Raw genomic sequence first — 12757 nt, forward strand, 5'->3', positions numbered from 1 at the left:
ACCCGAAATTTTTTTGGTGGCGGTGAATCTGTGTGCTTCCATTGAGCTGACTGGAGCTTTGTTTCTGGACTGAAAAATGGTATCCACGCCTCATCCATTGTCACAACCGACGAAAAGAAAGTCCCATTAATGCTGTCGTTGCGCGTCAATATTGCTTGGCAACATGCCACACGGGCAGCCATGTGGTTGTCCGTCAGCATTCGTGGCACCCACCTGGATGACACTTTTCGCATTTTCAGGTCGTCATGCAGGATTGTGTGCACAGAACCCACAGAAATGCCAACTCTGTAGGTGATCTGTTGAACAGTCATTCGGCGATCCCCCAAAACAATTCTGTCCACCTTTTCGATCATGTCGTCAGATCGGCTTGTGCGAGCCCAAGGTTGTTTCAGTCTGTTGTCACACGATGTTTTGCCTTCATTAAACTCTCGCACCCACGAACGCACTTTCGACACGTCCATAACTCCATCACCACATGTCTCCTTCAACTGTCGATGAATTTCAATTGGTTTCACACCACGCAAATTCAGAAAACGAATGATTGCACGCTGTTCAAGTAAGGAAAACTTTGCCATTTTAGGTATTTAAAACAGTTCTCATTCTCACCACTGGCGGTAAAATTCCATCTTCCGTACAGTGCTGCCATCTCTGGGACGTATTGACAATGAACGCGGCCCACTTTTAAAACAATGTGCGTGTTTCTATCTCTTTCCAGTCTGGAGAAAAAAAATCGGAGGCCTTAGAACTGAATGCACCTCGTAAAACACAAGCCATGTTTTGGTAAATCTATACTGCAGAGACAATTAGGGAATTTTTAACCAGACCACTAGTATGTTTAAAAGGCTTATTGTTCAACGAGAAGCCTAGGAAACTGAACAATTAAAAATTTCCAGCGACAAATATACTTCCTTCTTTTCTTATTTCTCTTGTTCCATAGTGCCACATTGGTGCTGGGCTGGCATGATTATTAACAGGTTTGAAATGGATAATTTTAATGGGCTGCTCGAAACCATTTCTGTTTACACCTTATTACCCGTGACTGAATACTTGTACTCCAACCGTCCGTCTGTATTAGCTATGTAGATGAGTGTAAGTTTTGCAGATCACCAATAGGATGCGGGAAACTGCCTAAAATCCATCTACAGTGCCCTGAGGAATGACATTCGTAATTAATACGACGTTCAGATTCGTCCTGCGCCTGACACCCCCTTTCCCATCCCGGAAGCGGCACCTTAATGCAAACACCTATCCATGTTGCCTGGTCTTAAATACATTACATTAACAAACACCTATTTTACTAAATAATTTGTATGGACTTTATGAGTAGCTCACCACCTGTGGAGTTGCGTGTCTCTGCAGTCATGATACATTCACAAAAGGTTGTCATATTTTAACATTTATTTCTTACTTTAATTTAATGTACTTGAGAACTACACCTATGAACGTATTGCCCCGAAAATACGTTGTCATTTCTGGTATTAATCTCTACAAACATGCCTGTTGAAATAGAATTATCGCAGTAAAAATATATGTCAAATGTTCTAAAATCCACAATTTCAATTCCCCTGTTGTGTCAATTACGATGCCACAAAGAATTACATACAGAATAAAATTATTTCTTATAGGTTGTGTTACGTGCACTGACACCGTCTTAGCCTGCTGATGAACTGTTATGCATGACATGACAGTAATATAAAGTGACATTCGACTTGTGAGCGCTACACAAGTTACTGAACTCACTCAGAAATACTATTCATACTTCTTCGTTGTTAGTTGTAGTCGTTGGTGTTGACATGTGAGATGATATTTGCGACTCTACTGACGATTCCAAACACTGTCTGGGGAAATGGTGAAGCTTACTGAGGGCTTTCAGCTTATGAGGAAAGGAATAGACCGAGTGGTCGGGTGGTGAGACTCCACAGGGTGCAGTGATAAATTACGGCAGTCGGTGCAGAGCCGGAAGTCGGCGGCTTTGAGCGTGCTGACGTGCCCCGGGCCCTGCCCCTGCGTCCCCAGACACTTCCACGCCATTGTGCCGCGATCGCGCTGGGTGTGACAAGTGGCGCCATAAAAGGTCGGGACGCACTTGCTGGCGGCGGCCGGCGCGCGCCGTAAATCATCAGCTGGCCACACACGGCGCCTGCAGTCCTCACACAAAACACACACGCAACCACACACACACACACACACACACAAGTCTCTTGAGCTTTAAACAGTACATATTTCTATACCTTTATGGTACCGACAGTAAATATTTCACTCCGTTTTCAGTTTTGTTGTCACACTGCACCCCACCTTTTTCTGTTCCTCTCGGTATATAGTTTTAATGTGGCAACTCGTTTCGAAACACTTAAAAATACACTGATTGAAAGAAAAACGGCAATACCAAAAATAATTAATATAAAGAAATGAAATTTTGGAAACAGATTTGACTAGGTAACGTATTTAAATCATTGACATTGCAAGATCACAAGTTAATACAGGTGTGAGATAAGCTTTCGCAACTGTCAAATGCTGTGATACACTAATGACCAGTGTAACGCCCAGAATGCCACACGGGATAGCTGTGCGAACTAAGGCACCTTGCTACTGTTTACGCGGCTCCCCCCATCGGAGTTTCGAGTCCTCCCTCGGGAATGGGTGTGTGTGTGTCGTCCTTAGAGTAAGTTAGTTAAAGTTAGATTAATTAGTGTGTAAGCCTAGGGACCCCAGAAGTTTGGTCCCACAGTAACTTACCACCACCAGCACCCCCAGAATGTTGAATGCAAGCATGCAAACGTGAGCGCAATACATTGTACAGATGCCGGATTTCAGTTTGTGGGATGGAGTTCCATTCCTGTTGCACTTGGTCAGTGACTACAGGCATGCTTAATGCTGTATGTGAATGACGCTAATAGTTGTCCATTGGTGTCCCATATGTGATTGATTGGACGCAGATCTCGTAATTGAGTAGGCCAAGGAAATTTTGTAGAGCATGTTACATTACAACAACGGTATGTGGGCGATCGTTATCCTGTTGGAAAACACCCCTGCAATGCAGTTAATGAAAGTCAGTACAACAGGTGGAAACATCAGACTGACGTACAGATTTGGAGTCAGGGTGAGTGGGATAACGACGAGAGTGCTTCTGCTGTCATACGAAATTGCACCACAGGTAATAGGTCCAGGTGTATGAGTATGTCCAGTGTATCCAGCATATAGGCAGGTCGGTTGCAGGTCCTCAGCTGACCTCCTTATAACCAATTCATGGCAATCATTGGCTCCGAGGCAGAACCAGCTTTCATAAGAAAACACAACACGCATCCACTCTGCCCTCCAATGAGCTCTCGTTTCACACCACTGAACTCGCAAATGCTGGCGGTTTTGGGTTAGTGGTATGCACACTACAAGATGCTGACTTGGAGCTGGCCTCGAAGTAACCGATTTGTAAAGTTCTTGTGTCACTATGGTGCCAGCTGCTCCTCAGATTGCTGCTGCAAATGCAGTGTAAGGCGCCAGACCCAGACACCAACACGATGGTCTTCCCTGTCAATAGTGCCACGTGGCCATCTGTAGCCCAGTCTGTTTGCGACCGTGTATTCCCGCGACGAACGCTGCCGCCAGTCATGGACGATGGCTACATTCCTGCCAAATTTTTTTGCATAATCTCATAAGGAACATCCATCTTCTTGCAGCCCTATCTCATGACCTCATTCCAAGTCAGTGAGGTGTTGATAATGGCGCGTTTGTCACCTAAAGCACGTTCTTGACTAACATCAACTCTCCACATCTAATCTCAAAGTTATGGGTATATTTAAAGCAAACCTGATTTTCATCTTCATAGTAGGGCTACTGTTGCCATTCTTATGCGATTGGCGGGAAAGTTGAATAGGAATCATCTTTTAGATGTAGAAACACGCCTATTATGTTTCATTTCTGTCGCAGAATTCTTTCTTGGTTTTGTGGTTTTATTCCGCTTCTGTATTTTCAGTTCTGTTGTTACTATGCGTCTCTTTCTTGGAGCGTGATAGAACCTGCAGCTTTTCTCGCCAAATAATTCTAATATGACAGTTCTACTCGAAACACTTAAAGAAGTAAGTTTTAGAATTATTGCAAATACCATTCGACATTCAAGACACATCAACTTCTTGTTACCGCTGATATGAAAAACATCATTTAAATATTATGGACTAACTGTCAATAATGGGTTAATAAAATGTCGTACACAGTGAACATGTACAAAATTCCAGACTGTCGATCTTGCCTTGGTGTACGAAGACTGATTATTGCTAGACAGCCGTAAAAACTTCCCTACAACTCATTCGATAAGTCACTCATGCAATAATTAGCCATGAAGGAGCCTTTGTAGGCCACTCATGAATCCCGTAATTTACAGGACAGTCCAAAACATCCGCTGCATGCCTTATGCTATTGCAGTTGTTCTTAGTGTGAGCAGGTATCAACAAACCCAAGTAGAAGTAGGTGGACGTAAGACCATTATCTGCCAATATACCTTTCTCAACACATTCGGAAACCTACGTTTGTTGGCGCGAAGGACACTAATCCCATTACAGCTGCCTCCAGAGTGGATAATGGAACGGTTCGCGTTAATAGGTCAGGCGCGCACTAAACGCACGAAGTGAGTACTAAAGTAGCGGAGTAGATTTGGTGTCCACATGAGCTTTATTCCATGTTAGAGAAACCCTTCCCCCTCGAAACCAGAGACGAACTGCCTGCGAAAATCGAAGTTCATTCTCTGAGAATGCTTGTCCTCTCAGTTGGGATACAGCATCCAAGGAAAAGTCCCAGAAATAATATTGCTTGTTGAAAGTATAATGCCCAGATAGCATTAGGAACAGACAATTAGTTGAAACCAAATTCATAACGGAATATTTATCGTAAGGATAGGTTAGTACCCAATGGTGGTGGCGTATTGCTTGCTCTACAGAATGTGAAGAAAGCTAGGAAAATATGTTTGCTTAGCAACAGACAGGATACGAATTGCAAAGTATCTGAGTAGTCATCAAACATTCAGTTCTGAGGACGAAGATGTGTACCACAAATGGGAAAAAATTCAAACCGATCGTTTAATATTCCCTAGAAAAGTATGATGCGAGCAAGGTCTTAAGGGACAGTAAAGGACTACTGTGTTTCAATAACCGAAGAATGATTCATCACAGATTAAAGACATCTAGCTGACTAACAAATTCTAAACAAAGGGAAATGAGCCTAAGATGAGCAATGAGAGAAGCTCTCAACGACATTAAAAATAAAATTTGGTCAGCATGTCCGAGTGAAAACCCTAAGAGACTTTGATCTTCCGAAAATTCAGTAAGCGCTTCATTCATTCAGTGACCATATCGCTTCGAACCGGAAGATAATGATAAGAATGGTGAAATACTGAATTCATTATTCCGAAATTTTTGCGACCACGGAAGATCGTTATATGACCCTCCTTTCAACCATCGTACGAGCGTCGAAATGGAAGGTATTGAGATAACTGATCGTCGAACAGGAAAGTTCGCTCAGTCTGTGTCTAGCTGCTGGACTGGGAAGACGGACGTAGTTGTTTACTGTGTGTACTGCGTGTTCAATGGATATATCAGCTGTAATCGTGCAGCCGAGGACTGTGTCGATAGCCACCTGCAATACGTTTGGAAAACAATGATATTTGGTGAATGTATGAAGAAGACTGCCCTTTACCAAATAATGAAGATGTAGGAGGATACGGCTAAGTTACACATCGGATATCATGCTGGAAATGCTTGTGCTGTAACTGTAGCTCACTCGATAAAAACCCAGCCAGTCTTCCGAAGCGCGAGGGCCAAGACGTGCGCCACAGAGCTGGAGGAGAGCGGGGCTCACGGAAGCGCCAGGAGCGAGCCGCAGAGGCGGCCGCGCGCCCAGTACTTCCTGCCACGTTGGAAACAACCGTAGCCTTCATTCTTCCCATCCCCGGCGCACGGATACGCTTCGTCGCTGAACACAAACTGCTTTGGGAGTTACTAAAGCTGCTGTCCAAGCAATGTGCGGAATATTGTCACACACGTAATTTGAAGATGTCACAGGAAGTAAATGTACCACTGCACAAAGAGAGTGAGGGAGCTTTCTAGATGATGAAAGAGGATTTAGACCATATGCGAAGTAAATACACATTTTATGCCGAGGAATACCACCACCGCACTTGAACACAGACTATAAAAGAAAAATCGCGGCACACTTGTGGCACCACCCCTGATACAATTCGCTTGCTTTTGTGAGAAATACTACATCCTTTCCTTCTTTGAGCATGACCTGCTTCGGGTGTTACTAAATCCAGCTGAATATGTCTCTAAATGTACCTTCGAAAGATCGCTGCACGCTTGGTTGCCACAATTTTGCGGTGTATGCCTCCATACTTGAACACAGACTCTAAAACCATCGCGACACACGCGTGGTACCGCCCACAGACACTTGCTGCGCTTTTGTGGGAAATGCCACAGCCTTCCCTTGTCTTTGAGCACGGACTGCATCAGGAGTTATTAAATCCAGTTGGATAGTCTCTAAGTACACTTTCAAAAAGATCGATGAACAGTAGTTTGCTACAGTTTGCGATGTATACCACCACACTTGAACACAGACTCTAAAAGATTGCTGCACACTTGTGAAACCTCCATCAAACACTTCACACGCTTTTGTGGGAAATAGAGCCCCAAACCGATATCAGCTACGATTTTAAGGTGGCTGTAATTTCGTACCTTAAAAGCACTCATCTACATAATTTGAGAGGTGGCAGAAGCCCCGTCTCATTTTTCGATCTAACTCTGAGTAATTCGAGTTTTCTCTCTAATTGCATGCGGTGAAAAGTTGCTATTCCTTCACACGCGGACTTTCCACGCAGCGTCTCTCGTCACCTGGGTGGTCCGGAGACAGGAGAGTTCTGCTGAGCTTGAAAGAGTTAAGCCGACGGGTGCGAGGGAGTCGAGTGGACACTTTCCAGAAGCCGACAGTCATAAGAGTGGGAGCGACACGCCCAGATGCACCAGAAGGGGCGGCAAGGGTACAGATTCCGTTACTTCGCAGAAACTTAGTGAAAACCGTTTTTGGCGGGCTACCAGCGAGGCGTGGGAATGACTTGTGTTCCCAGGCATTCTAGGCGGGCAAATTTCCGCGTTTTCTGCAAAGTCGTAACTGTGATTGGCTTGCTCAGCTCCGTGACGTAGCAAATTCTGCGCAGAATTTGGCGCCAAGAATCTCCATTGGTGGAATGGCAGTGCTTCGGCAATAGAATGGAATTTTCCGCAGGTTTTCGAGTTGCTGATTGGAACGTTTAACCACGGCCACTGTCGTGGAGGCGGGAATGTTCTGTGTTCGGCTTGTACAGGTGCTCTTGAGAGACTCGGCTCTCGCCTTTCGGTCGGAGTAGGTTACAAGATTGAGCTCTCGCTGATCTGGACAGCTTTTATTTAATTGTAACTGTTTGACGAAGTTGTTGAAGTTTCGACTTCAACGTAACTTTCCGAGTACTGTTGGCAATTGAGCGTTCTGCGTACAAGCGGCCTATGTTGTCTGTCTTGAGCAGTTTTGGCTAAAGTTGACTGTATCGGAGTTACTGTGTGACTTCGCTTGTTAAAATCAATCACTGTACTGTCAGTGATTGTGTGGCAAGCCTTCTTCGTCTCCCTCAGAGGCGCGTTTGTATTGCTAGGAAGTTTTTAGTCTGGAACAACCAGACGAGGATAATTTGATTCGGGCTATACTCGCGACATTATCATCACCACGACGGGACGTCGAAGCAACCAGCCATCGCCTCCGGTACGCTAGATCGTGTTCTTGCAGTTAAGAAGACAGCTTGGTAATGTATGTCTGCAGCACCGGCAGATTCGGGGTTTTCCTAGGTGATAATCAGAGTTCAGCAGGGCGCGCCTGTTCGTCTTTTTTCTAACTTTGTTCTGTCTTGGGTGTTCACTGTCTGAGTTCTCACTACTGTAGCAGCAATTAATGTTGCGTTGGCTGTGTGTTTCTCTTAAGATTTGAGTTGCAAGGAATTGGCTCCACATACCACTTCGTCATAAATGTCACTATCTAGTTTAGGGACAACTTCACATTCACAGCATTTGTTTGAGTATCCAATTTGAGCCAATTTGATGTATTGTAAATGTTTCATGTGTTTTGTTTACTATTTTCAGTTTAGTCATAATAAATCATATTGTTATTTTGGACAGATTTTTCATTCTATTAATCGGGAGAGCAACCCTATCATCTCTCACTACGTTAATGAACTTTCCTTTATTTAACTTATTTATCAAATTAAATTATTGCAGGTGCCAAACTCTTTTCTACTCCACTTGCAGGGTCGATTACAGTCAGTTGGCGTTTCTTTTTAATCCATGTGCAGCAACAAAGGTCGGAGTTAGAAGAGGGGGGGGGGGGCTTAGAGCATCATTTACATATGAAGATTCTAGAAGAATTTAGTGTTAAATACACTGCTAGCCCCGGCACCCCGCATGAAATGGCGACCCTTAGCCTCGGATCTTTCCTGTGAATCACTGATAAGCAAACAGTATTCTTAGTAGGAACATTCAATTTTTTTTCTCTATTTTTTTTTAATGATTAATACCCAACTTCTTTTTCTTGTATTTCCGTGAGTAGTTTAAAGTAGCGACGCATGATTACTGTTTTTGTTTCCAGCGTATATATTTGTTTGTTTGTTCATTGTTTTATGTGTTTCTTTGATGTGGTGTCCGCACCACATCACACTTTGTCGGGTTTTTGGGCAATTTCTGTGCATCTAATTACAGTGTTCGAACGACTTTGTTGAAATTTTATGTCTATGTGGAAAAATATATGGAGTAGATTATTTTTATTGTGCATTTTAGATAAAATTGTTTTTCATGAATGATCACGAGTAGTAAGGCACGACTATTATCGAGCGAAGCTGAAACAAAAGAAAATAGCATATTGGATAAGGCGCAGTTTACTGACGGGGAGGGGTTCAGAGATGAGTGGGCACATTTTTAGCAGGACAGGACGACAGGGTCATTGATGAGGAAGGTGATTTGGACGCGATCTTAGAGCAACGTCGCGGCCGTGATTATGATAGTGAGGTAGAGGATGAAACAGAGACAGGCACACAGGTCGAGACGGTGGCAGAACAACGCAAGAAGGAGAAGGAAGAAGATGAGAAACAACGTAAGAAGGAGAAGGAAGAAGCTGACGAACAGTGTAAGAAGGAGACTGAGGCAATAATTTCGCATATAGTGGAAATTCGTGGGGAATTACTAATAATAAAGAAAAAATGTGAAGAAGTAAAACAAATGACAATGGCTGCACTAAAAGTAGCAGGCCTGGCCAGAACGGCAGCAATAGAGGCAATGAAAGTCGCGGAATCAACTTCTAAACTCGCAAGGCGCTTGCGACGTACAGCACAAGCCCACTCAAAATCCCTAGCGTTCTTAAAAACTCAATGTAATGTCGCGGTTACGAACACCACGAAACGAATAGAAGAAGTAGAGGGTCGGATAGCAAAACTAGAGCGAAACGGGCACACTAGCACTGCGCGTTCGGATACCAATGATGGAGTACACAGAACTGTGTCTCCGAGGAAAAGCCCGCAGTTCTCTAGCCCAATGAACGAGTGCGGAACTAACAATGCACACGCAGCAACAGCGAGTAATAGGTCTAATAATTGTAGCCCACTTAGGAGAGTGAATTCTGAGTGCCACTTCCACTGTGATACAGAGGTAGCACATCACAGTTATCAGCAAGATAGATCAGGACACTCAGCAGATGTGCAAGTATCGGAAACGAGTGACAACACCAGTGCGAGGATCAGACAGGGTTTTGACCACAATCACTTCCTGTCGATACTAAAATTCCAGAAGTTCAAAGAAAATGGAGGGTCGATGCATCCGAAGAACTGGGTGATGCAGTTTACAAATTCATTAACGGCATCATGGCCAACCCAGGCAAAATTAGAATTGATGTGTGGACACATCGAAGGCCAAGCCGCGGAAAAGATGCGGGTTGTGGCAGCGACGTGTCGGACTTATCGGGAATTTGTTGGTGCATTCCTGCGGACCTACTCGTCAAAGGAAACGCAAGAAAGGATTAAAGAGGAAATAATATTTTGTCCTGAACTGGAAATGTCCGGGCATAGGAGCGTAACCAAATTTCTTGATGATTTACTCAAGAAGAATCAATTTTTAGATAGTTCATATAGCAACGGAGAAATCATTAAATTTTGCTTTTCCAAACTGCCAGTTAGGTACCAACAGACACTTGTCGGGAAGTGTGGATCTGACATAGAAGCATTCAAGAGTCTATTGCGCGAACTCAAAGTAGTCTTTGATATACAAGACGCAAAGGACAAGGGGCAAAGTAATAAATACCACGGGCCAGGAAGGGAAGACGACAACAGATCGCATAACTGGTCAGTTAGGAAACCAGGGTTACGGAAGTCAAGGTTACGCTATTCCAGATCATGGAACCCAGAGACACGGAAACCAGAACGTCAGGGAACAGGGTCAATCTAGACAAGGAATCTGGGATAGGAGGAATAACGAACGGCAAAGCGACCGTAATTGGAGAGAGCGAAACCAAGGACAACAGTGGAGCCAGGAGATTGAAACTAGACCCGCAAATCCTAATGCACGTCAGAGGAGGGGGAGCTTAACAAGGGATTGACGCCAGACTAGTGCGAACACAGGCTGCCAGAATTTCGCACGTAATCTCGGACCTGGCCAGCTACGGATGATAAATTACGAAGATTTATCAGAAATCCTGCTCGAAGAACATAAAACAACTCCTCGACAGGATCGGCAGCCTCTTATCAAAGTAGCAGTAGCTGAAAAGAGTATGAATGCGATAATAGATAGTGGAAGCTACATAACAGCAATATCTGAGGCAGCATACAAGAGGTGCTCTCAGGAGGTGGACTGGCCTGTCCTATCGGTTAAGAAAACCAAAATAAAATGGGCATTAGCGGGTAAATGTACGGAGGTGACCAAACAAACAAGACTGGAATTCTCCTGCCAAGGACACAAAATAGAGTCTAACTTCTAGATCGTGCCAAATCTGGCGATCGACGTGATAATAGGAACGGACTTTCTAAATGTGCATGAAGCGGTAGTTGATCTAGGACGAGGTGAAGTGGTTTTGAGGAAAGGGAATCCCGTCCACATTAAGTTCGACGAGCAGCTGATCCCAGCTCAACTACCGTCTAACTGTGTGCTGATAAACTGTGCGTGTCTGATAGACAGAAAGGAAGAACAGGTCGACGTTGCGGGTAGAGGAGAGGACACGGATGAGAATGAAGTCGGAATAATGGGAGAAATAAAGGAGAAAATAGGAGAAAAAGTGGAAGCAATAAAGAATATAAGGTGCGACCACCGCAAAGAACTTCATAAATTACTAGTAGAACATGCGGAGGTTTCATTCCCAAGACAGGATCAATAAAGAACTTCCAATATGAATTCCGTGTACGTCCGCACCACCAGTTTCGTGTGCCACCCTACCCAATCCCCTTGGCATATCGACAGAAAGTATAAGCTGAAATTACGCGAATGCTGAATGAAGGAATAATAGAACCTGCGGCTTCATCCTATAATAACCCGTTAATAGTAGTCGAGAAGGCAGATGGTAGTATTCGTTCAGTCTTGGACTCGCGACAAATTAATACCATAATAGATCCCGAAACAGACAGACCGGAACGATTAGAGGAACTCTTACAAAACTTCCACGGAATATCAATCTTCTCATCAGTTGATCTAAAATCGAGTTTCTGGCAAATTGAGCTCCACCCAAATTGCAGACAGTACACAGCCTTTTTAGCATTTGGAAGATGTTACCGGTTTCCTCGTCTACCATTTGGTTTGAACATTTCGTCTGCCGCATTCATTCGGGGGCTGGACGGCATACTAAGCGATAATTTGAAACGTCATGTCACCACCTATGTGGACGATTTGTTGATCGCGGAGAATATCTTGGGGAGAGCACAATGCGGTCCTCGGTGAACTCCTAGCGACGTTCTAGGAATACGGAGTGACTATCAATATCAAGAAATCGAATTTTGGGACGTCTTCTGTCAAATTTCTAGGACATATCATCACGGGTGAGGGCATTGCGCCAAATCCCGAAAAGATCGAAGCGATTGAAAAGTTTCCCATTCCTACGACAAAGAAGCAGTTAAGGGGGTTCTTAGGGATCATAAATTTTTACAATCGCTTCATACATGTCAAAACTCAGAGCAGTCCTAGGTTGCATCAACTTACAGGAAAGAAGATTCCTTGGGATTGGGATGAGGCGGCCGAATCCGAATGGAAAGTATTACAATTCGCATTATGACAAGCACCCATCTTCTCACACCCTAATTTAGCAGAAGAGCTTTGCACAGTAACGGACAGTTCATACTCAGGTCTGGGTGTCATGGTGTTCCAAGTCTATGTTCATGAAAGAAACAGGGTGTGGAGGACAATTGCGTTTGGTAGCAGAGTACTAGCCAAGAGTGAGAGGAATTACTCAGTAACCGAGTTAGAGGCGCTGGATATTGTATGGGCATTTGAAAAATTCAGGTACCTTCTGTCTGGTAGCAAGACGAGGGTCTACACAGACCACAAGGCACTCGACTTCCTGATGACTGCAAAGCTTAATCACAGGCGGCTCATTAGGTGGGCATCATATCTGCAGCAGTACAATTTTTCGATAGAATACATCCCCGGCAGTCAGAACATTATTGCAGAGGCTTTATCACGGTAACCGATAGGATTTGACCACAACATGGAAGCAGACCTGGAGGAAA

This window comes from Schistocerca americana, chromosome 5 (genome assembly GCF_021461395.2).
Source record: "Schistocerca americana isolate TAMUIC-IGC-003095 chromosome 5, iqSchAmer2.1, whole genome shotgun sequence".
In the NCBI taxonomy this organism is placed as follows: domain Eukaryota; kingdom Metazoa; phylum Arthropoda; class Insecta; order Orthoptera; family Acrididae; genus Schistocerca; species Schistocerca americana.